Source organism: Bubalus kerabau, chromosome 19 (genome assembly GCF_029407905.1).
Source record: "Bubalus kerabau isolate K-KA32 ecotype Philippines breed swamp buffalo chromosome 19, PCC_UOA_SB_1v2, whole genome shotgun sequence".
Classification (NCBI taxonomy): Eukaryota; Metazoa; Chordata; class Mammalia; order Artiodactyla; family Bovidae; genus Bubalus; species Bubalus kerabau.
In genome coordinates this window covers 31,945,032-31,971,290 of record NC_073642.1, presented here as the reverse complement: position 1 = coordinate 31,971,290, position 26,259 = coordinate 31,945,032, and the positions used below count along the sequence as shown (strand labels likewise).

At 44.0% G+C, this 26,259-nt stretch overlaps 1 protein-coding gene across 3 annotated transcripts in view; it reads right to left on the bottom strand.

Moving 5' to 3' along the window:
* The window catches only part of TMEM266 (transmembrane protein 266), a 125,072-nt gene extending 101,012 nt beyond the window's left edge, over positions 1 to 24,060 (bottom strand). For 2 of the 3 annotated variants that reach the window (XM_055555959.1, XM_055555961.1), the window contains exon 1: positions 23,957 to 24,052. The gene's annotated coding sequence lies outside the window, so the exon portion shown is untranslated. Of the gene's footprint in view, positions 1 to 23,956 lie in introns of all 3 variants that reach the window. The other variant, XM_055555960.1, reaches the window with a different exon arrangement.
* Between the last annotated feature and the right edge of the window lie 2,199 nt (positions 24,061 to 26,259).

The following is a 26,259-nucleotide window of genomic DNA, read 5'->3' as shown; positions in this document are numbered from 1 at the left end:
AGTCATGCTAGTTTCCTACTTAGAGATCATCTCTGTCTCCACACATGCTCAAATTCCACAGGAAATAGGCAAGGGTCTCCATGATCTGTGCCCCAACTGTCCAGCCTCACCTCTTGCTATTTCTCCACATGTTCCCTTCATTCCAGTTATAGAAACATCACTCAGTTCCCTCAACTCATGAAGTCTGTTCACTTACTTCTTCGTATAAGTCCTTCCCTCTGCCACAATGCCATTTTCCTCTCATTTGCATAATGGATGTCTTCTCATCTTTTCAAAGGTGTTTGCTGATTACTTCACACCTGTACCTACACCCCTACGAGTTAATGGTTGCTATTCTGTACCCCCTTAACATACACAATATAATTCCATTAGAATACTCCGCTAGAAGCCAAAGCATTAGAACACATTATTTTCTTCTTGCTATCTGACTAGCTCCTGAAAGACACTTCTATTAGTTTAATGATGGTCTACTAGCAGACAACATTATTAGCAGTTGTGCATAAAGTAAGTAAAAATAGCCACGCCCCTTGCTCCCCTAGAGCTTAGGGTAGAGTGGAAAAGAAAGCCAGGTAACCACACTCATAAACGGAGAATTAGGTACTAAGTTAAGTATTCTGAACAAAGGGGATGATGAGTCTATGAGTATGTAGAAGAAAAAAAATCTGTCCTAAATACGGTGGGCATGGAAGGTTTCCTTGAGCAGATAATCTAATTGGAATCTAGGGATTAATCAGGTGAGAGAACTTGAGACAGTTCAAGAAACTGAAATGAAGCTGGTGAGATTTGAGAACAGAGACTGATGGGCCCCGTGTGATGGACAGACTTGGACGAGGGCCAGACCAGAAGCTGTTCAGATTTGGTCACCATTGCTCAAGACCGAGCTGCAGGAGACGTGCTGGCATCTTCCTCCACTGACGGCCATGATGGATGCCCACCGTCCACCACTGTACACAGCATGGGGTCATATGAAACGGACATCTGTGAATTAATCTTAGAAGCACTCAAGAAGCTTGACAGCTAAAGGGAAGGAGGGACCACATGTATCTTGAGCGGGCTGCAGAATTAAGGAATAGTGTTTTTAAGCAAGGGCACAACTTGGGTTTGTTGAGGGAATACAGCTAATAAAGGGATGGACTATGTAAATAGAGTTCTGAATCACAAATACAGAGATTGCTGCTGCTGCTGCTGCTAAGTCGCTTCAGTCGTGTCCGACTCTGTGCGACCCCACAGACGGCAGCCTAGAGGCTCCCCTGTCCCTGGGATTCTCCAGGCAAGAACACTGGAGTGGGTTGCCATTTCCTTCTCCAATGCATGAAAGTGAAAAGTGAAAGGGAAGTCGCTCAGTCCTGTCCGACTCTTCGTGACCCCATGGACTGCAGCCTACCAGGCTCCTCCATCCATGGGATTTTCCAGGCAAGAGTACTGGAGTGGGGTGCCATCGCTTTCTCCGAATACAGAGATGATCAGTTTTGAAAAGGAAGTATAATTCTTCCACTGAGGTATGAGAAAAGGGCAGAAAAACGGAAAGATCTAGAGAAAAGACACGAACTCATGGCAGATGTGTTATTACGGGGGAGGAGTGTTATTACCGTCACGTGGATTCACTGGAAATTTCATTGAATCTGCATGGTGCTATCAGACGATCACTCTTTGTCAGCTGTGCTGTGGATTCTGCCTACAGTCATGGCAGCAGATTTATAGAGCAGTGACTCGCAAACACACTAACCAACAACACTAAGTTTTCACGTACATTCGCCATCTCACCAAACTTTCACAGTTCACAATTTTTCAAAGCATATAATTTTAGGCCCAATTTACAAATGATTTACAATTTACAGAACTTGGGTTCAAGGAGGTTGAAAACCTTCCCTGGATCCACACTGTCAGTGAGTGGATGACCTGGTATTGGAACTCTAGTCCTGCAGCAACTTCGTAGACTGGCCATTCTGCTCCCTGTGCACTGGTTTCAGATGCTTTATTCCAATACAGCTGGAACATGGGCATAGTGCAAGGCGGCAGAGGCAGTTTTTACCTATAGGGTTGGTTTAATCTGACAATGTGCTTTCCAGAGTCTCCTTATGAGTGAATGAGGAATAAGAACACAGTTTAGGAAGCTAGAATGCAACATTCTGGCCTAGAACCCATTGTCCTCTTACTCAGATGGGAAGAATCATAAAGAAACCAACATTGGAGTATGCCACAGGTTAACTTAACTAAAGATGAGGTCAGTAACTTCTCCGTAGAGTGCCCTGAGTCCAGGAATGTCATGGAGACACGCCTTCATGTGGCCTTTTGAGCTTCAGGCACAAATGCCAAGATGGCAATAGCTTGGGTAACTAGAGTGACTATGGGCGGGGCAGCCCTTAGAAGACAAACCTATCCCAACAGGAGAAAAAAAGCCTTTGGAATAAGTGCCAGAGTGTCCACGGAAAGCTACAAAGCTGTGAAGACCCTGGGCCAGGAGACAGGTGTCCACACCAACAGAGAACAGCAGGTGATGCGGGAACTGGCTCCATCTGTAGAGAGCAGTACTGCTGGAGTGATCTGAATTAGGGGAGGGAAAGGGAGCCAGATGGGCAGGTTCCTCGTTTGGAGAGGTGCCTTTAGGGATCTTAACAGGAGACATTGCGCATCACTGCGGCCACCAGCCAGTGTGGTCTCTTGATCATTATTAAGCTTCCTTATGCTATCTTATTGGAGAAGGAAATGGCAACCCACTCCAGTATTCTTGCCTGGAGAATTCCATGGACAGAGGAGCCTGGTGAGCTACTGTCCATGGGGTAGCAAAGAGTTGGACATGACTGAGTGATTAACATTCACACATGCTGTCTTATGGGCTTCCCAGGTGGCAGAGCGGTAAAGAAACTGCCTGCCAATGCAGGAGACATGAGTTTGATCCCACGTCTGGGTAGGGAAGATCCCCTAGACCAGGAAATGGCAACCCACTCCAGAAATCTTGCCTGGAAAATTCCATGGACAGAGGAGCTGGGCAGCTACAGTCCGTGGGGTCGTAAAGAGTCAGACGTGATTGAGCACACACACATGCTATCTTATTGCCCATGCACTTGCAGACTGAGATCTACTTAGTCTGTGCTGTAGTTGACATATTTTTTTATTAAAATTTTTTTAATCTTTTGTTCATTCCACATGGCATGTAGGATCTTAGTTCCCCAACCAGGATTGAACCCTGATTGAACCCTGCATTGGCAGCACAGAGTCTTAACTGCTGGACCAACAGGGAAGTCCTCAATTCATATTTATTTTAGCATAACCTAAGACTCATTTCAGCCCTTGCAGCTTTTCCAGCTTAAGGAGATACAGTCAGTTGACCAGCACCCCTGCAAAATTCATGTGTGACCTTATTTAGAAATAGGTCTTTGTGATTATTTAAGGACATACTAGAGTACGGTAGGCCCTAAATCCAATGACAGGTTTCCTTAAAAGAGACAAAGAGAAGACAGAGAAGGCCATGTGAAGACCAAGGCATAGGCTGGTGTGATGAGGCCACAATCCACGAAACACCTGCGTCCAGCAGAACTGGCAAAGATGATTCACCGCTAGAGCTTTTGCAGGGAATATAGCCCTGTTGACTCCTTGATCTTAGACTTACGGCCTCCAGAACTGTGAGAGAATACATCTCTGTTCTTTCAAGCCACTCAGTGTCTGGTACAGCATCCCCAGGAAACTAACACAGGAACTGAGGTCATTCTCCTGAAAGATACATCAGTGAGCTCTCCAGGCCTCAGCAGCCCCTTACTTCACCCCTATATGTGAGCGTCAAGAAGAAATGTCTGCTGAATAAATACATTTCCCAGATTTTAAATTGAGGGGGAAGCATGATGTTCCCTGAGGTGGCGTAGAGAGATCAACAGTAACAGTAGATAGTATCTGGGAGACTCCAAGCCTGTATCTCACAACGTCTGATCATGTGGCTTTAGCAGGCAAATTCACTAAGCGTCAGGATGTGGTCTCTAGTTTTGTCAATCTCAAGGTTGAGTCAACCTTTGTGTGATTAGCTAAATCATGCTAATCAAACTCCCAAGAAATAAAAACCAGGCTGCAAATGTATTCACTGATATGTGTGTGAGAAAGAGAGAAAGATTCCCTTTCAGGATCCAAAATGCTCAAGTTCACTACCAGGGGCCCAGAGTGAGCACACCAAAAGCTGATCAGAGACTATATATATATATATATATATATATATATATAGAGAGAGAGAGAGAGAGAGAGAGAGAGAGAGAGAGAGGCTGCATTAAGTCTTAGTTGGATCTTTAGTTGTGGCATGTGGGATCTAGTTTCCTGACCAGGGATTGAACTTGGTCCCCCTACGTTAGGAACACAGAGCTTTAGCTACTGGACCACCAGAGAAGTCCCAATAATTGTATTTAAACTTGCTATATTATAGTTATGTTCTGGATTTGCTTCCCTCATATCACAAAGCAGGTGACGTTCACTAAACTACCGGGTTCTTCTAAACCCACACAGACTGCAGCACACCAGGCTTCCCTGTCCTTCACTATCTCCCAGAATTTGCTCAAATTCATGTCCATTGAGTTGGTTATGCCATGAAACCATCTCATACTCTGTCATCCCCTTTTCCTCTTGCCTTCAATCCTTCCCAGCCTCAGGGTCTTTTCCAAAGAGCTGGCTCTTCGCATCAGGTGGCCAAAGTATTGGAGTTTCAGCTTCAGTCCTTCCAATGCATATTCAGGGTTGATTTCCTCTAGGATTGACTGCTTTGATCTCCTAGCTGTCCAAGGGACTCTGAAGAGTCTTCTCTAGCACCGTAATTTGAAAGCATCAATTCTTTGGTGCCCAGCCTTCTTTATGGTCCAACTCTCACATCCGTACATGACTACTGGAAAAACCATAGCTTTGATAGTATGGACCTTTGTCAGCAAAGTGATGTCTCTGCTTTTTAATATGCTATCTAGGTTTGTCACAGCTTTTCTTCAAAGGAGCAAGTGTCTTTTAATTTCATGGCTGCAGTCACCATCCACAGTGATTTTGGAGCCCAAGAAAATAAAATTTGTCACTGCTTCCACTTTTACTCCTTCTATTTGCCATGAAGTGATGGGGCTGGATACCATTTGTTAATAACCATAATTAATATCATTAAGTTTCCTGTAGCTACTGTAACAAAGTATCACAAACATGGAGATATTCTTTTTAAAGAGTATAAATTTATTCTCTCACAGTTCTTGAGGCCGAAGTTCCAAAATTAATGCATTGGTAGGGCGGTGCTCCCTCTGGGGGAAGCTCTGGTTCTGGCCTCCTCTACCTTCTCATCACTCCAGGTGTTCCTTGGCTTGCCGCCTCATCACTCCAATCTTGGCCTCTGGGTCACACTGCCACTTCTTCTTCTCCATGTATCCATGATAATCCAGAATGATCTCATCTCAAGAATTTTAACTTAATCACATCTGCCTCAAATCACATTTCCCCCCCTCCCCAAAAAATAACACTTACATGTTCCAGGGACTTGGTTTGAATACCTTCTGCAGTTTGTGGGGGGTGTGGTTTGGCAGTCACCATTCAAGGCTTTGAACACTGGGACCTATCTGTCTTCATATTTCTTCAATGTCTCACATATGAATGCAAATGAATAAATAATTAAGGCAATTTTATTTCTAAATTTTAAGGTGCCTCACTACCGCTACAGACCATCAATATCCCTCTGAAAGGTAATCTAGAATCTTTATACCATTGGCCACTCAAGCACAGGCTGGTATGAATGAGTTTCATGGGTTCATGATTCAATATGAATTATCTCTTACAAAGAACCCATCTCTTTAGGCCAACCTGTCTGTATAACAGTAATCACAATCAGCACTAACTTTGACTGTGATGTTCAATATCTTGCATGATTATCTTTTGCTCTACCAGTTCAAATCCTTTCTACCTTTTGAGGCCCAGCTAATGCTCTACTTTCCCAGGACATGACATTTTCTTACCCTCCACACCTTTTCACAATCCTGCTTTCCTTTGAGTTCTTCCTGCCCTTCCTGCCCATGGGAATCACTTCTGCTTTGTTGCTGTTTGGTCGCCAAGCCATGTCTGCCTCTTTGTGACCCCATGGACTGCAGCATGCCAGGCCTCCCTGTCCTTCACCATCTCCCTAAGTTTGCCCACGTTCATGTCCATTGCATCGGTAATGCCATCCAGGCACCTCATCCTCTGATGCCTTCTTCTCCTTCTGCTTGGGACTTGGTAAACTCTTTCTAAGAGTTTCTTTCTCAAATTAGACTCAATGCATATAGTATAGTATGTTGTTGGAATTTTTTTAAATAATTGTTGGGTGATGAATGTAAGGAAAACTAGTGAGCTAAAGAACAGATCACACTAAAACAAGACTTCTCCACTCTGAGGCAGGAAAAAACACCTATTTGCTTGGAGGGTCCAAGAGAAGACAGAATACTCATTTTTGGATCAACTCATTTAGAAAATTAGATAATTATCTCCTGGAGGATGAGATGTTTAACATTCAGCTAAAAGATAAAGTTCTTTTACATAAGTGGTAACTGTTAAGAAGGCTTCCCAGGTGGCACAGCAGTAAAGAATCTGCCTGCCAATGCTGGAGATGCAGGAGACAGGGGATAAACCCCTGGGTCAGGAAGATCCCCTGGGGTAGGAAATGGCAACCCACTCCAGTATTCTTGCCTGGGAAATCAAGACAAATTTTTTGATTTCCCAGAGAAATCAAGAGAAGTCTGGTTGGCTATAGTCCACGGGGGTCACAAAGAGTCGGACATGCCTGAGCAAGCACACATGCAGACAGCTGTTAAGACAGTCAGGGACTGTGATTTTCTATCAAAGAATATATCATAAAGGGGCTTCCCTGGTGGTCCAGTGGTTAAAACCCAGAGCTGCCAATGTAGGGGGCATGGGTTCCATTGCTGACGAGGGAACTAAGATCCCACATGCCGTGTGGTGCAACTAAAGATTTCAAAGAAAGAAAGAAAGACAGCATAGACCTTTCAGGAAGGAAAGTTAGAGGGCGCAAAGTGTCTTCCTCTCCTCCCAGACAGGATTTGGTGAAGAATTTGTACAGACAAAATAGCCCCAATTTCAAAATGTATGTGAATATGCAGCAGCAGAACTCTAAGACTCAGAAGCTCTGAAAGGAAGGAGAATTGCCTGATTCAGGAGTCCCTGACATCATCAGTTCACTGAACCTGGTGACAAGAGCCACATCCCAAGTACGAGGCATGACCTTCATGTTGCTAAATACAGCACTCAATTTCTCAGACACATGGGACAACAGACCACTCACTCTTCCTTCTTGAAATATTTTGTACTCTTTATCTCTGCCTTCAATGGATGTTCCTTCTCAGTTTCCTTCACCGGGTCCTCTACCTCCTCTTGACCTCTAAATGTTGATATGCCCCAGGGCTCATTACTCAGCCCTCTTATCTTATTCACTTCTCCTCTCTTCCAGGGCCTAGGTGAGCTCACTCAGTCTCACGACTTAAAAATGTCATTCACACATGCTTTCTCCAAAATGGTATCTCTGGCCCCATTCTTTCCCTTGAACTCCAGACTTGCATATCCAGCTGCCTACTTGACATCTTCAATGAGACATCTCATAGATTGTAAAACTGAAAATGACTGAAACAGAACTCTTCATTTCACCCCACCTAAAATCTCCTCCTCCTCCACCTCATGCTTCCCTGATAGCTCAGTTGGTAAAGAATCTGCCTGCAATGCAGGAGACACTGGCTCGATTCCCAGGTTGGGAAGATCCAGTGGAGAAGGGATAGGCTACCCACTCCAGTATTCTTGGGCTTCCCTTGTGGCTCAGCTGGTAAAGAATCCGCCTGAAATGTGGGAGACCTGGGTTCGATCTCTGGGTTGGGAAGATCCCCTGGAGAAGGGAAAGACCACTCACTCCAGTATTCTGGCCTAGAGAATTCCATGGACTGAATAGTCTATGGGGTCGCAGAGTCAGACACAACTGAACGACTTTCACTTTCCTCCATCTCCACTTTAGGAAATTGCAATTTCATTTGGTGGCTCAAGCCCAGAACCTTGAAGTCAACCTTGACTCCTCTCTCTCTCTCACCCCACATCCAATCCATCAACAAATCCTATTGGTTCTACCTTCCACATATATCCAGAATCCAATCACTTGCCTCTGCTTCCACTGAGGGCAACCTGGTCCATGACACTATCAACTCTCACCTGAAAGAAACTCCCCACTGCTTGTCTGCTTTCTCTCCCACCCCCTGCTAGTCAAACTCTAGGAGGCAGCCCAGTAAGACAAACTAAATCATGTTACTCCTCCGCCCTCAACTATACAAAGATGTCCCAGTAAATTTTGCATGAAATTCAACGCTCACCATAGTCCACAAGGCCCTGCAAATGCTCTTTTCCAGTTTTATTTCCTATTTTTGTTACACAGGCCTCCTTGTTGTCTTCAGTAAGTTATTAAACTGAACATATATGCCTCAAAATATGAGATAAGATATAAAAAGAAAATTTGTGCCATCAATAACACAAAGTGCATGTAGTGGGGTTGTGCAGCTGTAAAAAAAAAAAGTCCTCATGTTTATCAGGTACAGAGCTTTGATTTTGCAAGACGAGGAGAGTTCTGGACATGTATGGTGGTGATGGTGAACAACAATGTGGATTTACTTAATTACAGGCTCTATTTCATTCAGCAGATCTCCAGAACTTAATGTGAATGCACTTAATGTCACTGAACTATATATTTAAAAATAGTCAAAATAGTAAATTCTATATTATGTGTATTTTACCAAAATAGGCAAAATGGTAAATTCTTTTTTTTGGCCACAGCTAGTAGCATGCAGGATCTTAGTTTCCTGACCAGGGAATGAACCCATGCCCTCTGCATTGGCAGTACGGAGTATTAACCACTGGACTGATAGGGAAGTTCCCAAAAAGGGTAAATTCTACATTATGTGTATTCTACCAAAATAAATAACAAAAAAGAAAATGATCATTAATTTTTGTGTATTTGCAAAACAGGTCTGAAAGAATAAGCACAAAAGGGGAATAGTAATTATAGAGTAGTGTTAGTTGCTCAGTTGTGTCTGACTCTTTGCGACCCCATGGACTGTAGCCCACCAGCCTTCTCTGTCCATGGGATTCTCCAGGCAAGAATACTGGAGTGGGTTGCCATGCCCTCCTCCAGAGGATCTTCCTGACCCAAGGATTGAACCAGCAGGGTTAAACCCAATTTCCTGCATTGCAGGCAGATTCTTTACCAAGTCTGAGCCACTAGGGAAGCCTGTTAGGGTAGGAAGATTACATATGATTTTCTTTTTGCAGGAAAAGTGCTTCTGATATATGTATTACTTATGTGTGATTTTTATATATTACATATATAATAAAATTCATAAGGAGCTGTGTACAAAACTTATACCTAGTATGGTGATATTTAACTACATACAAACTCTGGAAATAAATATGTTATCACTAAACTTCCTATTTAGTGTCATCAATTTCAATGGATTCATCTCCACAGGAACTAGACAAGAGGACTTTAAATATAGGAGCACTTAGATTTTCAAATGAAGACTCAGGTGATAACATGGATGCCACCTGTCTGACACAGGACAATCATACTACAGATGAACAAGCTATTGCAAAAACTCTGACACATCTCTACAATGTGTCATTTGACAATGTGGCATCTTTTGACATAGACCAAGCTACAGAGCTGCCTATTGTGCATAATTAAGGGTTTCGGATGTACTAAGGTTTTCTCCTGCCAAATGCCATTCATCTATGCTTGACTCTTCCAACAAATATAACTGAAGTACAATTTGTAAAGCAAGCTCGCTGTGTGAATTATTTTGTCCTGCTGTTTTAAGTCACTGCATGGTTCAGAGGAGTAGAGAAATTATTCTGGGATACCTAAATCACAAAGTACAATCCCATCATTTGGGGACAGGATGCCAAGACCCAGAAGACAAAGTGGTCCAGAGATACCCTCCTAGTGTATGCAACAGTGGGGGGCTCACCTCCAGAAATCCTTATTCCTTAGTCCCATGCATTTTCTCAAAAGTTGGAACGTTATCTTTGGAAAAGGAGAGTAACAACAGTCTGAATATGGTTACAACTAGAAACAGCCTTCTCTCTCCCCAACCTTTGTCTTCAAATAGACTCCATAGCTTTCTGATTACTCACACTTTCAAGGACCACCTAATTTTAGCAATTAAGACTAATTTTCAGGTGTTGTTTTTTGTTTTAAATTCATCTGGTCGAAATCAAATCTTCAATCTCACTTTTAGCTCAAATTGGTTCTGTCCACATGGCTCAGACTGACTCACGGCTTGAGGTCTTGCAAATGGGGAAGGAGATGAAATCTGCTTTTCTCTCCTTCCTTTCTTCCATTGCTCTCGCTTCCCAGGATCAGTGGTGGGCCAGGAGTGGAGGAGTTGACAAGGATTGAAGTAAAGGGGCTAAAGTCTTTGCACTTGACTGTAAAGCTTCCTTAACTGACAGCATTCTCTGGGTTGGTGTCCAAAGATGGAACATACCTTGGGATGCAGCTATGGCTTCTGAAAAGGCCTTATGGGAATCTCCATAGGATCTGAGTCAGGGGCACCAAAGTGAGGGTGCTGTGGGAGCCCTCTCCCTTGGCTGGGAGGAATCAAGGCTCTCCCTGCCCATCTCCAACTGCACTGTCCCTCAAACTCTGCCCAGTGAATCAAATCTTCTTGACTAGTCTTTTTTTTTTTTTAAGTTGAGAATTATGTTTTATTTTTAATATATATTTTATTTTGTAGAGTATTTTTATTCATTTATTTTTGGCCATGCTATATGTGGCCATATATAGATCTTAGTTCCCTGGCCAGGGATTGAACCTATGACCCTTGCCCTGGGAGCATGGGATTTTTAACCAGTGGACCACAAGGGAAATCCCTGTCTAGTCTTTTTTTCGCACAGGCTGGTGGGTGATGGCAGCCAGAAAAGTTTATCCACCTTTATATAAATCTTGAGGGGTTTTGCCTAGCTATTCCTCTTCAGAAGTGTACGGTACCTAACACATAGCATTTTCATTTAAAAAATTCCATTTAATATTGTCTTATGGGAGTCCTAAGTGTCAGTAAGTTTGTTCTTACTTTTGGAAAGGAAGACAAAGAGGAAGCAGTTGTTGGGAAGATCCTACAGGGAGAGAGGGAATTACCCACGGACTGGAAAAAGGAGGGACTGCCTCCAAAGACAACCCTCCCTCATCATAGGGAATGTCAAAGATTTTGAGAAGACTCTGAGGGGAGCTGCTTCTCTGGGACCAAGCAGATTGAGGGCATCAGGATAAGATAAAATCCTGCCTCTGCCCTTCACCCACTCAGTAGTATAGACTGAGCTCTTTCCTCCTTCTGAACTCTGGGTTCCCCATCTATAAAATAGGGGGATGGTCACTACTTGTCATTTTTGGCTGCATAGCATTGTAGCACCATCTACATTGGAGGAATTACAAGATGGGTGGGGGGCAGACCCCCCCTTTGGCCATTATGGAAGCCCAGGAGGTGGCCGTACAGTCTCACTCCCTACCCTTCCTATATATTACAGCATGGAAATATGACTTAGGCTCATCCAAGGACTTTGAATCCTTAATAAGAATGCAAAAGTCTAACTGGTGGAATGAGAGTCCATGGGTATGGCATGAATGTTGACTGCAAGTGATCAGCCCAGAATAGTGCAGCAGCGCCCAGTGCCTTTGAGCTGTGCCTGGCCACCTTGATTATATTCTGAGCCTGGCTCTCTAGCCCTCAATGATTCTGCAGAGATGTCATGTTCTCTGTGATAATTACCTTAACTTGGCTCACAAGTCCCATTCAACCCTTTTCTCCCTCTACAGTAGAGGCTAGAAAGCAAAATACTTGAACTCCCAGACACCTTTGCATTAAGAAGTGGTAATGTGATATAGTCCTGATTAATAAAATAAAACATGAAGTTCCTTCCCCAGTATGAAGGTAAAACCTGGAGAGGAAAAAGCTTTTTTACTTCACCTTTGTCCCTCTCCTTCTTCCTGCCCGGAATATACATGAAATGCCTGGAGGTGAAGCATGTGCTCATGACCATGAGAAACAAAAGGCTAAACGAAATCCTAGCTTCTGATGACATTCCTGAGTAGCAAGACAAGCCTAGACCACCACTTTCAGAAGTTAAATACTGGTGAGGAAATAAATCTTGCTATATGGTATACAGCAGGTCAGAAGAGATTCCATGGATTGGGTCTAATTTGCTACAGAGATTCAAATGGAACTATTTTAGTTTATGATATAACAGATGAAGATTCTTTTTGGAAGGTTAAAAACTGGGTGAAAATCATGGAAAATGTTGGGAAATGAAATCTGTTTACGTATAGTAGGAATCTACTGTCTGAGTAGTGGCTCAGACAGTAAAGAATCTGCCTACAATGCATGAGACCCAGGTTCGATCCCTGGGTTGGGAAGCACTCCTGGAGAAGGGAATGGCAACTCACTCCAGTATTCGTGGCTGGAGAATTCCATGGGCCGAGGAGCCTGGCGGGCTATAGGCTATGGGATTGCAAAGAGTCAGACACAACTGAGTGACTAACACACATACAGGTGATAAACTAGACTTGGAGAAGGAGAGACATGTTTTCATTCAGGAAGTAGAGTCGTATGCAGAATCTGTGGGAGCAAAACATTATCATACTTCAGCCAAACAGAACCAAGGAATTGACTCTTTCTTGACCTTTGTAAAAGAGAAAATAAACACATATCCTTCTACTCTGCCATCTTGATCATCTCATCACAATCAAAGAAAGCTAACCAAAATGATCACACGCATCAGTCTTGTATAACTCAACGAAGCTATGAGCCATGCCATGCAGGGCTCAAGATGGACGGGTCACGGTGGACAGTCCTGACAAAACATGGTCCACTGGAGAAAGGAATGGCAAACCACCTCAGTATTCTTGCCTCAAGAACCCCGTGAATTGTATGAAAAGGCATAAAGATATGACACCGGAAGATGAGCCCCCCAGGTTGGTAGGTGTCCAATATGCTACTGGGGAAGAGCAGAGAAATAGCTCCAGAAAGAATGAAGCGGCTGGGCCAAAGTGTAAAAGACACTTGGTTGTGGATGCGTCCAGTGGTGAAAGTAAAGTCTGATTCTGTGAAGAACAATATTGCATAGTAACCTGGAACGGTAGATCCATGAATTAACGTGAACTGGATCTGCTCAAGCAGGAGATGGCAAGAGTGAATATCAACATTTTAGGAATCAGTGAACTAAAATGGACAGGAATGGGTGAATTTAATTCAGATGACAAGGGGTTCTTCCCAACCCAGGGATCGAACCCAGGTCTCCCATATGTGGGCAGATTCTGTACTGTCTGAGCCACCAGGGAAACCCAAGAATACTGGAGTAGGTAGCCTATCCCTTCTCCAGAGGATCTTCCCAACCCAGGAATCAAACTGGGGTCTCCTGCATTGCAGACAGATTCTTTACCAGCTGAGCTCTCAAGGAAGCCCAGATTTCTGCGTCCTAGGCAAAATCTGAGTTGAGCATGATATTTATATTTGTAAAATATTTTGTAGTTTAGAACTTAAACTGTCATTTTTTGTACCATCTCACTGATCCTCACAGCAATGCTGAGCTAAACAGGGCAAGTACAAGGACTATGAGGAGTGATGGGTTCTAGAGATAAGGATGGCTGGTTGGATGGCATCACTGATTCAGTGGACATGAACTTGGGCAAACTCTGGGAGACATCGAGAGACAGGGAAGCCTGGTATGTTGCAGTCCACGGGGTTGTGAGGAGTCGGACACTTCACGACTGCACGACTGAACAACAACAGTCGTTCAGTCTGACCCAAGGCAGTGGGGAAAGAGGAACAGACATTGGACTAGGGCTCAGGAAACCTGTTTTGTGCTCCAGTTCTACCACTAACTTAGTACCTGGACCTTGGGAAAGTCGTTTACCTCTCTGGATCCAGTCTCTTCATCTGTTCAGTGAGGATGCTGGATGTACTAGTCAACTTAGACTGCCTTAACAAAATTCCTTAGACTACATGGCTTAAATAACACACTTATTTTCTCACAGTTCTGGAGATGAAAAGTCCAAGATCAGAGTGCCAGTACAGTCTAGTTCTAGTGAGAGCTCTTCTTCCTGCTATATCCTCACACTGGGAGTGGGGAAAAAGAGAGAGGGAGAGAGAGACAGCTGAAAGAACTCCCTCTTTTTATAAGGACGTAGTCCTAGCAGATTAAGGCCCCATCCTTATGACCTCAATCTTTTCTTTTTAAACTGGAGTATAATTGCTTTTCAATGTTGTGTTAGTTTCTGCTGTACAATGAAGTGAATCAGCTATATGTATACATATATCCCTTCCCTCTTGAAGCTCTCTCCCTCCCACCCCATCCCACCCCTCTAGGCCATCACAGAGCACTGAACTGAGTCTCCTGTGCTATGTAGCAGGTCCCCACTAGCTACCTATTCTACACATGGTAGTGTATGCATGTCAATCCCACTCCAAATTCATCTCACCCTCCACTCCCCCATGTCTACACGTGTGTTCTCTGCGTCTGCATCTCTGTTCCCGCCCTGCAAATAGGTTCATCAGCACCATCTCTCTAGATTCCATACATATGCATTAATAAGCAATATCTGTTTTTCTCTTTCTGACTTACTTCACTCTGTATGACAGACTCTAGGCCCATCCACATCACTACTGATGACCCAATTTCATTCCTTTTTTATGGCGGGTAATATTCCACCGTATATATGTACCACATCTACTTTATTCAGTCATCGTCAATGGACATTTAGGTTACTTCCATGTCGTGGCTAATGTAAACAGCACCGCAATGAACATTAGGGTACATCTTTTTTTTTTAATTATTGACCTCATTTAATCTTAATTATTTCCTCAAGATTCTTGCTCCACAAACAACCACACTGGGGGTTAGGATTTCATCATATGCATTTTGGGGGAACACAGTTCACCTCATAGTACTGACATGACATTTGGAGTTCCTTTCACCTGTTAGCACAAGTCTGAAACACTGAAGATGCTCACAGTTATCCATGGAATCAGTCTACTGGCTTCCTTGATTCAAGACATTGCACAAGGCTCATTTCTCAACTCTTGGGTAGTGAGCATCTTGGGGTCTTCTGTGTATGCGTTTCCTTTTCAAAGGAAATTAACACACCAAAGGTGATCTCTGGCCAAAGCAGGTCTCTCCTGAGGCTGGAGCCTTAACGTTTTTCAGAAAGCAGTATATTTATTGTTACTTTCAGTCTTGGGGTGTGACATGAAAAGTAGCTACTGTCTTTAGAAAGAACACAATGGTGACTGTCAGTTGGAGTTGGGTTTCAAATCACACGTATACAGTTACATTTTCTGACTGCCATGGACAGTACTGATCAATTGTGGGCCTTCACCAAAGCCCAAAATGCCTTGTCATTCCTCCTTCACCCCTGAAGCACCTGCAAGTGCTGTTTTCAAGCATCTTTGTGGTCAGAAGCAGCCTCTGGTGAAGCAAGCCAGCCAACCTTAGGTCAAATATAATTTTCTCCAATGGTAATTAACCACGATGTCTCCAGAAATATTAATTATTTTTGATTCAATATACTTATTGTCAAAGGCCTAAATACAATTATATACTCACTGCCAAAGGCCTTAAATACAATTCCAACAAAAATATTCCATGGATGGTTGAAACAGCCCTAGAATGAGGTGTTGTATTCAGATCCAAGGCCATTAGGGGTAAAATGGTCTCAACTTCTATAACGACTTTATTTGTTTACTTCTTCTTATTTATGATGAAATCTATAACTGCTTATAACACTAAATTTTCCCTGTGTTAGTAATTTCAAACACAAATTCACCTTTTACAGCTATTAAAATCTTCATCTTCAGTTGCCCCCAACTGTCCAAATTCTGGTATTCTTACACAATGGTAAGATGCTGAGTTTCCGTGTTTGATCCTATAGAGCAATGGTTCTCAACTGAGAGATGCCAAAGATTCCCAGGGGGCATCTGGCAATATGTAGAGACATTTTTTGGTCATCACAACTGGCAGCTAGTAGGTAGAGGCCCAGGATGCTACTAAACAGTGCACAGGACAGCTCCCCTACAACAAAGTTATCCAGCCCCACATGTCAATAATGCTGAAGCTAAAAAATCCTGCTACAGATCTGAAGATGCAAAGAACATGGTCTGTAAGGCTGCCAGGGTAAGAGAGGGGAAACTTCTACTGGCAGCATAACTCTGTGACTATACACGACCTCAGAGACACAGCAGAAACTGATGGAGTATCTGCCATGCCAACAGAATGTCAGGAACAGGATTAACTTTTTTTTAAGTAGGCAGCCCCTCCTCTGATCTTCATTCAACTTCACTGTCCTCTTCACCTGCATAGTAAGGGGAAAGAAAACAGGACTAGAACACAGTGGCTCAGGAGCAGGCCTGTAACGAGGTCTAAAGATTTGCCACTTAAACCCTCAGAGCTCATTTTACTTGGGATGGATGGCAGGAGGACAGAAAAAAGCTCCACTTTATAAAATCCTAACAGCTTCATGGGTTGGTAGGATTTCAAACTCCTTTTAAAAAGCATTAAATAACTCCCTGTGCTCCCATTATTTTAATGATTTCTGTATATCCCTCCTCATTCCAAAAAGGTTGAGGTGGTTAACTCACCCTGTGGTGTCAAGTCAATCTCCCCATATAAAGCTTACATGGGCTTTAGGACCGATCAATAGGTGTTTCAGTGTAGGAAGAAAAAGGATTTTGGGAGGACCAAGGAAACCTATAAAGTTCTGGCAGTTCAAAGATATGAGTTAAATTCCTACTATGTGTAAAGTACAGTGCTAAATGCTGAGGCAATATTTTTTAAGAGTATAAATCACAGCTGGTGTCCTTAAGTAATTTATAATCTGCCTGAGAGAGATAGGCTCGGTGCCCAAGGGAGGATGTCTTTCATTATAAGGCGGTCTGTGCTCAGAGCCTCCAGGCAGGCACAGCGCTCAGCTCTCTTGCCTTCCTTGGCGGGGGAAGGAGGATCAGAGCAAAGGCTAGGAAGTGGGCACACTCTGGAAAGGGTTGGGGCAGAGAGCAAACTAATCAGGTGCTAAAGTTATGGTTTTATCCCTCAGCTACCAGACTCTGAAGGCATCCAAACAGGAAGTTACAGGGATAAAAGGTGACATTTACTGAGTGCTTTCTGTTTACCAGGCACGCTCATTTCATCTTCTTCCTGACAGCCCTATGACAAAGCTACTCTTCTTCCCATTTGACTGATGAGGAAACTAAGGCATGGGGTTATTAAATCATTTGCGCAAAGTCACACAATTAGGAAGAGCTAGAGCCAGGATTCACCCCCTGGGCAGAGCCCACACTCTAATTTCTTCTCAGGGCTGCCTCTTGATAGAACAGGAAGGTTGAGAGCTGAGGAAAGATCAGACAGGTTAGGAAGACACTGCCAGCAGGGAGCAGTTCAAGGAGTGGAAGTCAATGGGGTCAGATGTTGCTGAGCCATCAGGAACGAAATCTGAGAAAGGCCCATTGGATTTGTGATTAGGCAATCAGGGGTGACCTTTAAGAGTTCTGTAGACGGGTGGGGACAGGGGTTCCCGGTAAGACAGGAAGTGGGGAGTGAAAGTGCAGTGTCCCTGGTAGAAACTGATAATGAAAGGACAGGGAGAAATGAAAGAGACTCTTCCAGGCTTTTCTTTTGAAGCTATGCTACCAAACAATGGAACACAATTACAATATATTTCACCTTGTTATTTTGTTTTGAAGGGTATAACTAATACATTTCAGTGGCCATGGTTAAAGGAGAATTAGCAAGTGTCACAGAAATTGTTTGTTTTTTTTTAAAGCTGCATCAAATTCAGGTAAAATCAAAGATTTAACTGTTTGAAGGGAAATCATTATGGGAGAAAGGTTACTTAACCTTATTTCTATATTGCATTGGCTGGACATGATGGCAATTCTGTAACTGGGATGGGGGACTGTCAGAAAATCACAGATGAAATAACTCACTTCAGACTTAGCTCAAGCCAAGAGTAGCAGAAAGCACTGCATGTGTTATGGCTTGAGGCTGAAATTCAGAGAAGAGCTGCCTGATAGCAGAATGCACTTCCAAAAACCTGGGCTGCAAAGGGCAGAAATATTTATTAAAATTATTTGTTTTAATGAGCTGTGGGAGCCCGAGTTATCGGCCCTGTCCTAGCTACTGAGTAGTTTCCATTTCAAATCAAAAGCAGTTTCAGGCAGGCTGCATTTTCTTGGAGGGGAATTCTCTCCTGGTAGATAATTCAGACCGCCTAGGGCAGCAATTAAAGGCACTGAGGAGGAGAGAAGGAGAAGGAGGCTTCCCTGTGGCTGAGGAGAGGCTCCACCGAGACTTCATCCCATAGCCATTCCCTCCCTCTGGCATTCCAGTATACTCAGTTCTACAGTGTTCTGAGTCACGTTCGTGTCCCAGATGCCCATCATTTTGCTGCTGCCCAAGAACTACTGCAAACAATAGATGAATGAACGGTAACTCGGAGTCTGAGACTGCTGGGACCAAAATAATCTCAGGCTGGGATGCTATTGGGGTATGTTTTCTGCAAAACTCAGTCATGAGATAAATGCTTTGGCAATGAACTTTCACACCCTGGTTTAAGCAGGAAAGACACCAACAGGTATTCAACTTAAAAAAAAAAAAAGAGGATGAAGCTGTTGGTGCCATGATTAACCTGCCTGTTTGAGTGTTCACAGATTCCTTTTCCTTTCTAGTGACTCAGGCCATGGGAAAGTTGGTGAAATCTAGAGCATCCTTCTTTGAAGTCTTCAAAATCGTTCTGCACTCCAAATAGAAGGGAACCCACACAGGTCTCCTTTCCATCCCAAGCCATATGCCCATGTACCTTTTGCTTTCTTGTTATACACTGCAGCCCTCAGGAGACTTTCTTTTCATCTTCCCAAGGGCTGACTGTCTGGGAGGTTCCTCTTTTGCCAACAACGGCTCAAAAGTAAGACAAGATCTCCCCCGATTCTTCTCCACTTTTCTTGTTGTTCTCCCCCACCCCCAACACATATACAGCCTTTGCATTTGAGAGGTTTCACTGCTCACGACAGGGAACTGTAAGGGCTACAAGAAAACAAGAAGAGTGGGAGGTTGGAAAGACTCAAGGATGCCACGGTGACTTGTCAGTTCTTTTCCACAGCACCAGGGTTAGGGGAGTGAACAAAATAGACAAAATCCCTGTGCTCTGGAGCGTTCATTCCCTGGGGCTGATTTTTATAGAGTGTGTTTGGAGGGGCTGTGGATAAAAGCAAAGCAGGAGGAGGGGTGGGAATGCCTGTGGGAGGGTGTGTCGTTTTAAAGGAGTGATGAGACTTTAAGCAGAGCCAAAAGGAGGTGAGGGAGCAAACCATGCAGGAATCTGCAGGAAGCATGGTCCAGGAGAGGGAGGCACTAGTGCTAAGGCTCTGAGGCAGCAGGAACAGCAAGGGGGCCCCGGTGGACAGGCAGAGGCAGAGGAGGGTGGGAGGCGCTCTCCATCCTGCAGTGCGAGTGAGGAGGAGGAAAAGGCCCAGATTCTGAGCCATACTGGCCAGGGCCTGCACCTCAGCCTCTGCTCCTTATGTCACGTACCTCGGACTCTTCTCTTCTAATCTAGAAAGAGTTGACCACAAAGGGTCTTTGCAAAGGGCTAAAGGAGACACGAATGTGAAACTACCTATAGCAGGACACAGCACACATCAGTTCCCTTCCTCCAGCCCTGGTTACAGGGCTCCTCTCGTCTAGCTCCCATTGTGGCCGTGTCTAGAAGTATGCCATTCAAGGGCTCTCTAGAGGTTCAGAGTATACTGCCAAGTACAAGAAAAGAAACTGCAAAGCAGTATGCATCTATGTATAGTATTGTTGGTGAACAGTAACATTTTAGTATCTGCATTAAAAAATCCAGAGAAATCCATACCAAACTATTAATGGTGGTCTCGTGAAGGAATAAGACTATCAAAGATTCTAACCATGGACCTCTACCTTCTATATTTATGTAATGGTTGAACATTTTACAACACATACATATTTACAAGTAGAAATCACAATAGATACTAATGTTGGTACAGGAGAATTGATTTCCTGGCCCTTTCCTATAAGCAGCCTCCATCCTCCCTTGCACCCAAAGCCCACAGATGTGAGCCCACTTTAGGAACCCTTACATCTTCCTTATGGGGCAACTGAGTGCATACAAGCTCAACCAAAGGTCTAGGACTCTCAACAGACCAGGACTATTGGAGAAAGTCCTATGGTGGGTGTGCCTGGCCAGGATTTGTGAACTCTGGTTCAGTTTGGAAAGGGGATGGATTAACTAGCAGGTTGTGAACCACTTTCTAAATCAAATTAAAACCCTTGCTATAGCTTCCACCACGGAGAGAAAAAGACGACTGGTGAAAATCGAGTATTTCAGAGTAAACTGACTGTGAACTTTTGTGATTCCAGATTGCTGACACAGAGACAAATATCTCATTTTAGAGAATACTAAGTTAAGTGTAAGAAAACAAAACATTTCACAAGTAAGTAGCCTACAAGGTCAGTCAAGGAAAGACAATATGCCAGTTCCCAGTGTCTTACTCAACAATACATTAAAATGTGCATTACAATAAGTCACTGCAATGCATGTTAGTTACATAGCTTGGAAAAATTTCAGTTGCTTCCAAAAAAAGAAAAAAAAAAAAATCCTTGGTGAAGGGAAAAAAAATAACACTTAAGCATCCATAGTTGCCCATATGGTTTTTCCCAGTGTAAACATATGTTTCAGGAAAACAAATATGTAGTCAGAAACATTTTAATGTTCCTCAAATTGACCACTGCACCAAAAAAGGGTGCTCAGCCCTGCAGTAAATAAAATCCTGCTTGAATAGAAGAAAGTAGACTTCTTGGATGCTTTTTAATTATGAGACAACTGACTGTAGAAGATAGAGGTGCTCCCCATCGGAAAACCCATTTACTACCCCAGAATCAAACAATGCCTCTCTTTGCTTTCCACTTCCCCCTCAGTAACATCAGGACTTTTCTTGAATTTATCTGATCAGAAACTGGAAATCCCCAGGGCAGAAAGGCTCCACCTCAGCATTTCCATAAGCACCAGAGCTGTGTGCTTCCAAAACCAAGTGACTTCTGTGAGGCAAAATGGTTGTAACAAATTGCTTTACTATCAACAGAATACACTATAATGAAAAAAGTAACATCATGATGTCCTAAAACCAGTTATATTGCCCAAGAAAGAAAACAGAGCTTATAGAATTTACAAGAGAGTCTTTTATTTCTGACCTAATATTATTCACCAATTTAACATTAAAGCTGTAACTTCCATGGGATATAATTTTCAAATAATCCCTTATGCTTATCTATACTTATCTCACCACCCTCTCAAATATGTGACCTGAGTATAAAACTTTGTAGCCCCCCTGGATGAATTTCCCATCGATGCAACTACAGTGAAAACTGTTAGGAATGTGTAACAAGATCTAATACCTGCATTATAATAATGCATTTATATAAAAATATTAAATTTACATCCATTGTTAAATGTACAAATTCCAAGATTTTTCTAATGAAGAGCTGCTACAATCACAGAGAGACTGGATTATGGTCTACAGCTTGCATAGATTTCTTCACCTGGTTAAGGCACATACACACAAGTGTGTCAATGTTTTAATGACTGGCAGTGAGACCAGAAAATGGTGCGCAGTGTAGGGAGAAGATAGGACTGGAATGTGACCATGAGAAACGTGAATGATTCATTCTACCTGATGCATATACATTTTATAGGTTTAAATGTGAAGGGAAACAACTTTTTGAAACTGTTTTGGGAGAGTTGAACAGACACATGTCTTAAAAAAATTTTTTTTTAATCTTTTTATTTTGTATTGGGGTATGGCATCACCGACTCGATGGATGTGAGTCTGAGTGAACTCCGGGAGTTGGTGATGGACAGGGAGGCCTGGCATGCTGCGATTCATGGGGTCGCAAAGAGTCGGACACGACTGAGCGACTGATCTGATCTGATAGTCGATTAACAATGTTGTGATAGTTTCAGGTGAACAGTGAAGGGACTGGGCCATACGTATCCATGTATCCATTCTCCCCCCAACCCCCCTCCCATCCAGGCTGCCACGTAACACTGAGCAGAGTTCCGTATGCTATACAGTAGGTCCTTGTTGGTTGTCCATTTTAAACACAGCAGTGTGCACATGTCCATCCCAAACTCCCTAACTATCCCTTCCCTCCATCCACCCCCCATCTGGCAACCATAAGTGCATTCTCTGCAAGTCTAAGAAACATGTCTCAAATCCATGTTTATAGGCTCAGTGCCACCTTAAAAAATTCCACACAAATCCATTCTGAAACAACAGTTTCTATTACTGGAAAGTCACAAAGGTTGAATTGAATCTATGAAATGGAAAATCAGATCCAAGCCTGTATGTTCATTCATAAGCTTTGATCTTAATGAAAATGTAGATGGAGTGGCAGTATGAGGGTTAAACATTACTCCCACCCCTTTACCCACGCACTAAACCCCCCCTTCCCCAGCAATCAGATGCACTAGAGTTTGTATCCTTATCCTGTCCCTGACTGTGTGACCTTGGGCAAGTTAGCTAACCTAAGTCTTAGCCTCTTCGTGTTCAACATGGAGATAATAGGTTTGTTATGAAGATTAAATGAGATCATGCACCAATAGCTTGTAACTCAGTATCTGGTATATATGACCATTAAAAAAATGTGTTCTCAGGATTAAATGTGGCACTCTACTATATATTTTAGAAGCAATTATAGTCCTGTTGCCATATCCAAACATCTTGTGATAACCATTTTTATTCTATACTTGTAGCTTTCGCTATTTTTTCACCATAGCATTTCAAGGGGGGGGGAGGGGAGGTAGTTTTATACGTCCCACTTTTGGAACTGTTTCTTGAAGCAAGATGAAAAGCTGGGGAAATAGATAACTGAAGAGAAATTTAGTCTTTAGGATATGATGTTATATGTGTATCGAATATAAACAAATCATCTCATTTCAATCTATAACATATGGGGCATCAAATCATAGGTTTTATTTTAAAAGAGACAAAAGCCAAGCAGTATTAAAGAATACATTAGGAATCAATATGGGCCTATTGCTATCTCAGTATTAGTGTCTGAAACAGGGATTGGTGGGCTAGATTACAGGGAATTTCATGGGGTCTAACTTCCAACAGGTGGCAAGCTTTAGTCATCCTCAGATGCAAAACCTTAATGAGTTTGAGTATGCAAGTCTCAGGAATTCTGTTCAAGGCCTCCTCTCGGCAATCAAGGGAAACAATTTTCTGATTTTAGGCCACCCTGGCAAGTTAGCAAGCAGGGGAACTGTCTGCCGTAGCTTGCACCTGTCCCTAGAACGGGATTCTGGCCTGACAGTGAAAAACCACCATCCTTTCTTGCCAGTCCATTCTGCCGCTGTGGCGCCTCCAGACAAATGGGGGAAGCCCACTAGGAAGCGGTTACGACCAACCAAGCCACAAATCCCCGGGGTGTGGGATTTCCACCTCAATACCACACTCGAAAACCGAAAACAGGCGCTCGCTTGTTATACTGCAATGGGATTCCCCCCAGCAGCAATCCCCCCCCCCCCACCCCCAGCTTGCATGTTTTATTAATAAATGCAAGATGGCACACGGAGGCAAAGAATGGGAGGTAAGGCATCTGCAGCTGGACCCGAACCAGGGCAGTTTGCAAAAATAAATAAGAAGCATGTGACAAGAAGCAGATCTCCAGGCTGGAGCTGAAGCCTTGGGCTGCCCCAGGCACCCTAGCCTTGCTACCCCGGCCAGAGGGGATGAAGGTCAGTGGTAAGATCCCAGCCCTCCCGGGCACGTACCCTGCAAACCCTGACCGGCTCCCACCCCCGCCCCGGCCACAGGACCCGGGCAGCGTGGCAGGGGAAGCCCCGGCCACGGCCGGCTGCGGGGACACATACCTGCTGCCGGGGCTGGGGATTCGCTCGGCTCTGCAGCGGCGCCGGCCGCGGCTCGCGCTCCCGGGGCTCCCCTCTCCGCCCCCCCGCCCCCTCGCGGCCCCGCGGCTTCCTCCGCTCCTCCGCCCACCGCGCTCGGGGGCGCGCGCGCGGCCCCGCGCCGGCGGCAGGACCGGACCCGCGCCTGCGCCCTCGCCTCCTTTTTCGGGGCGCGCGCCCAGGAGGCTGCGGAGCGGCCGCGCGGCTGTCTAGGAAACCGGCAGCCTCGGCGGGTCGGGCGGCGGGAACCGGGCAGGGGGCGGGGGCTGGGGACGCGGCTCGCGCCTGGGCCCGAACGGAGCGCGCAGGTTTCGTGGCGTGGGTGAGGGGGTCGCGGGGACATGTCGGGTGTATGGGGGGCTGCGCGTGCGCGTGTGGAATCAGGAAGGGGTCGTGGAGAGAAGGTCTGAGGTAGAAGGGCTGGGAAGCAACAAGTGAGGGGGCCCCATTCGCGGTATTTCGTGCAACCGAGAATAGAAACCTTCTCTGGCTTTGGTGCAGCGCTTTGCAGTTTCCAAAGCTCTTTGCCAGCCGTTGGTTACATCCACACACGGCACCCGGGTGGTGAGGCAGCGAACGGCGGGCATGGATTGCCCTTTGAGCTTTGATGAACCCCTTTCTGGCCGAGGTCGAACCAAAGTCAGAGACCCCCTTGACCCTCAGGCTGCTGTCTGGGGAAAAAATTACTTGTCAGGACCTTCATTTCATAGTTGACCTCGGGACCCTTGTAGGTCAGTGTTTTTCAACCTTTTTTTTTTTCTTTTCTTTTCATTATCGTTCTCTTAAGATAAGCCTTTTAAAACGTTTTGCTCATCAATCCCTTCCTCCTTGACGCCATGAAATTCTGATACCGTTCATATACCGCATAGCTGCTTATGAACCGTACGTGTATCGTGTTTTACACATAAAAGGAGTAAGATCTCACCCTTAGGAGGTAAAACATCTTCCCCGTGGAGAATGCTTGCTTTAGGACAGTGGCAGTTGGTTAGCAGGTGTGGCAAATGGCTTAGGTGAGGACTCTGGGTGCACCCACAAGACTAAAGATTTAAGTTCTTACATCCTCCCTGTTTCTGATGTCAGTACAGGCTGCTGTGAGCAGTGGAATAATACAATCACTTAAGCACCTTCTGGAGTCAGAGTAGCTCTTGTCTCTTGTAGTCTCAATTCATGCTAAAAATCTAGCTATTTTCCAGTAGAGTCCCGTTAGTTTTGCTGAAGTACTTGAAAAGATCGCAAACTCTCTTCTAGACCACCAAGTTCCAGAGTGAGCTCTAGCTCTACAGACAGCCTTGATTTCTGGTTCTCATACCTCTTATAAAGGTTTTGTTGTTTGTTTTGGTTAGGCCTGTTTGATTCACAGTAATGTCTTAGTCTAGTCATCCCTGTCTCTTCCTCTTCCCACCTCAGCTTTTCTCGCTAAAAGTTGGAAATTGTGGAGTTGAAAGACTTCAAAACCCAGGTCACAGAATTGCCCGAGGGGCATGGATTATACGTTTCTTAGACAAAGAAATATCTAGATCGGGAATGTGTATCTACTTTTGACAAGTTGGGAAATAAGTAAAATCCCTTCTTCAGGTCCTCCCTCATCTTTAATCCAACTCTAATGGAATTTAAGAGGAACACAAAGCCCTTGGAGGTGATATTTGTAGAAGCTACCTGAGTTGCCAGAAGATTTTTCTTTTCCATTTAATGTAGACTTGAAAAGAGAAAGTGGGGATGAGTCTGGAAAAGTTGGGAGGATGGATGGGATGGGGAATGGGTAGTTTTCTGACAGGTGGTGGCAACATTTCAACTACACTTGAAAAAGTGTAAGAAAAAGCCTTGGCATAGCTTGTTCATGTTATTTCCACCCCATTCCCCACCCTACACTTAGTAGAACTCCAAAGGCTTGATTAAAAGCGTCCAGTTACAATGCTAGTTGAAACAGTAGGACACGTGTTTTGAAACTTTCAGACAGAAAAGTTGGAACACCACTTTGGTTTGCCTGGAATCTTTGTAGTCTAAAACCAGTTTTACATTCAGGTGTAATACTACTTCAAGGGAACTTTTTTCCTATAACAGCTGTCATTGAAGACCCTCTAGAGAGAGAAAGCTGTGGGAATTATGTGCTAATATCTTTTACCTGGGTCTTTTAAGTGTGCTGCTTTTTTTTTTTTTTTGTAATCTGAGTTCATGGAAAATGTAGGTGCACCAATTTTATGTGGTAGTTTGTAGTCCAAAAAAATCCCCTAACACCTGTAATTTATCAGCTCTATGCTGACCCTGGT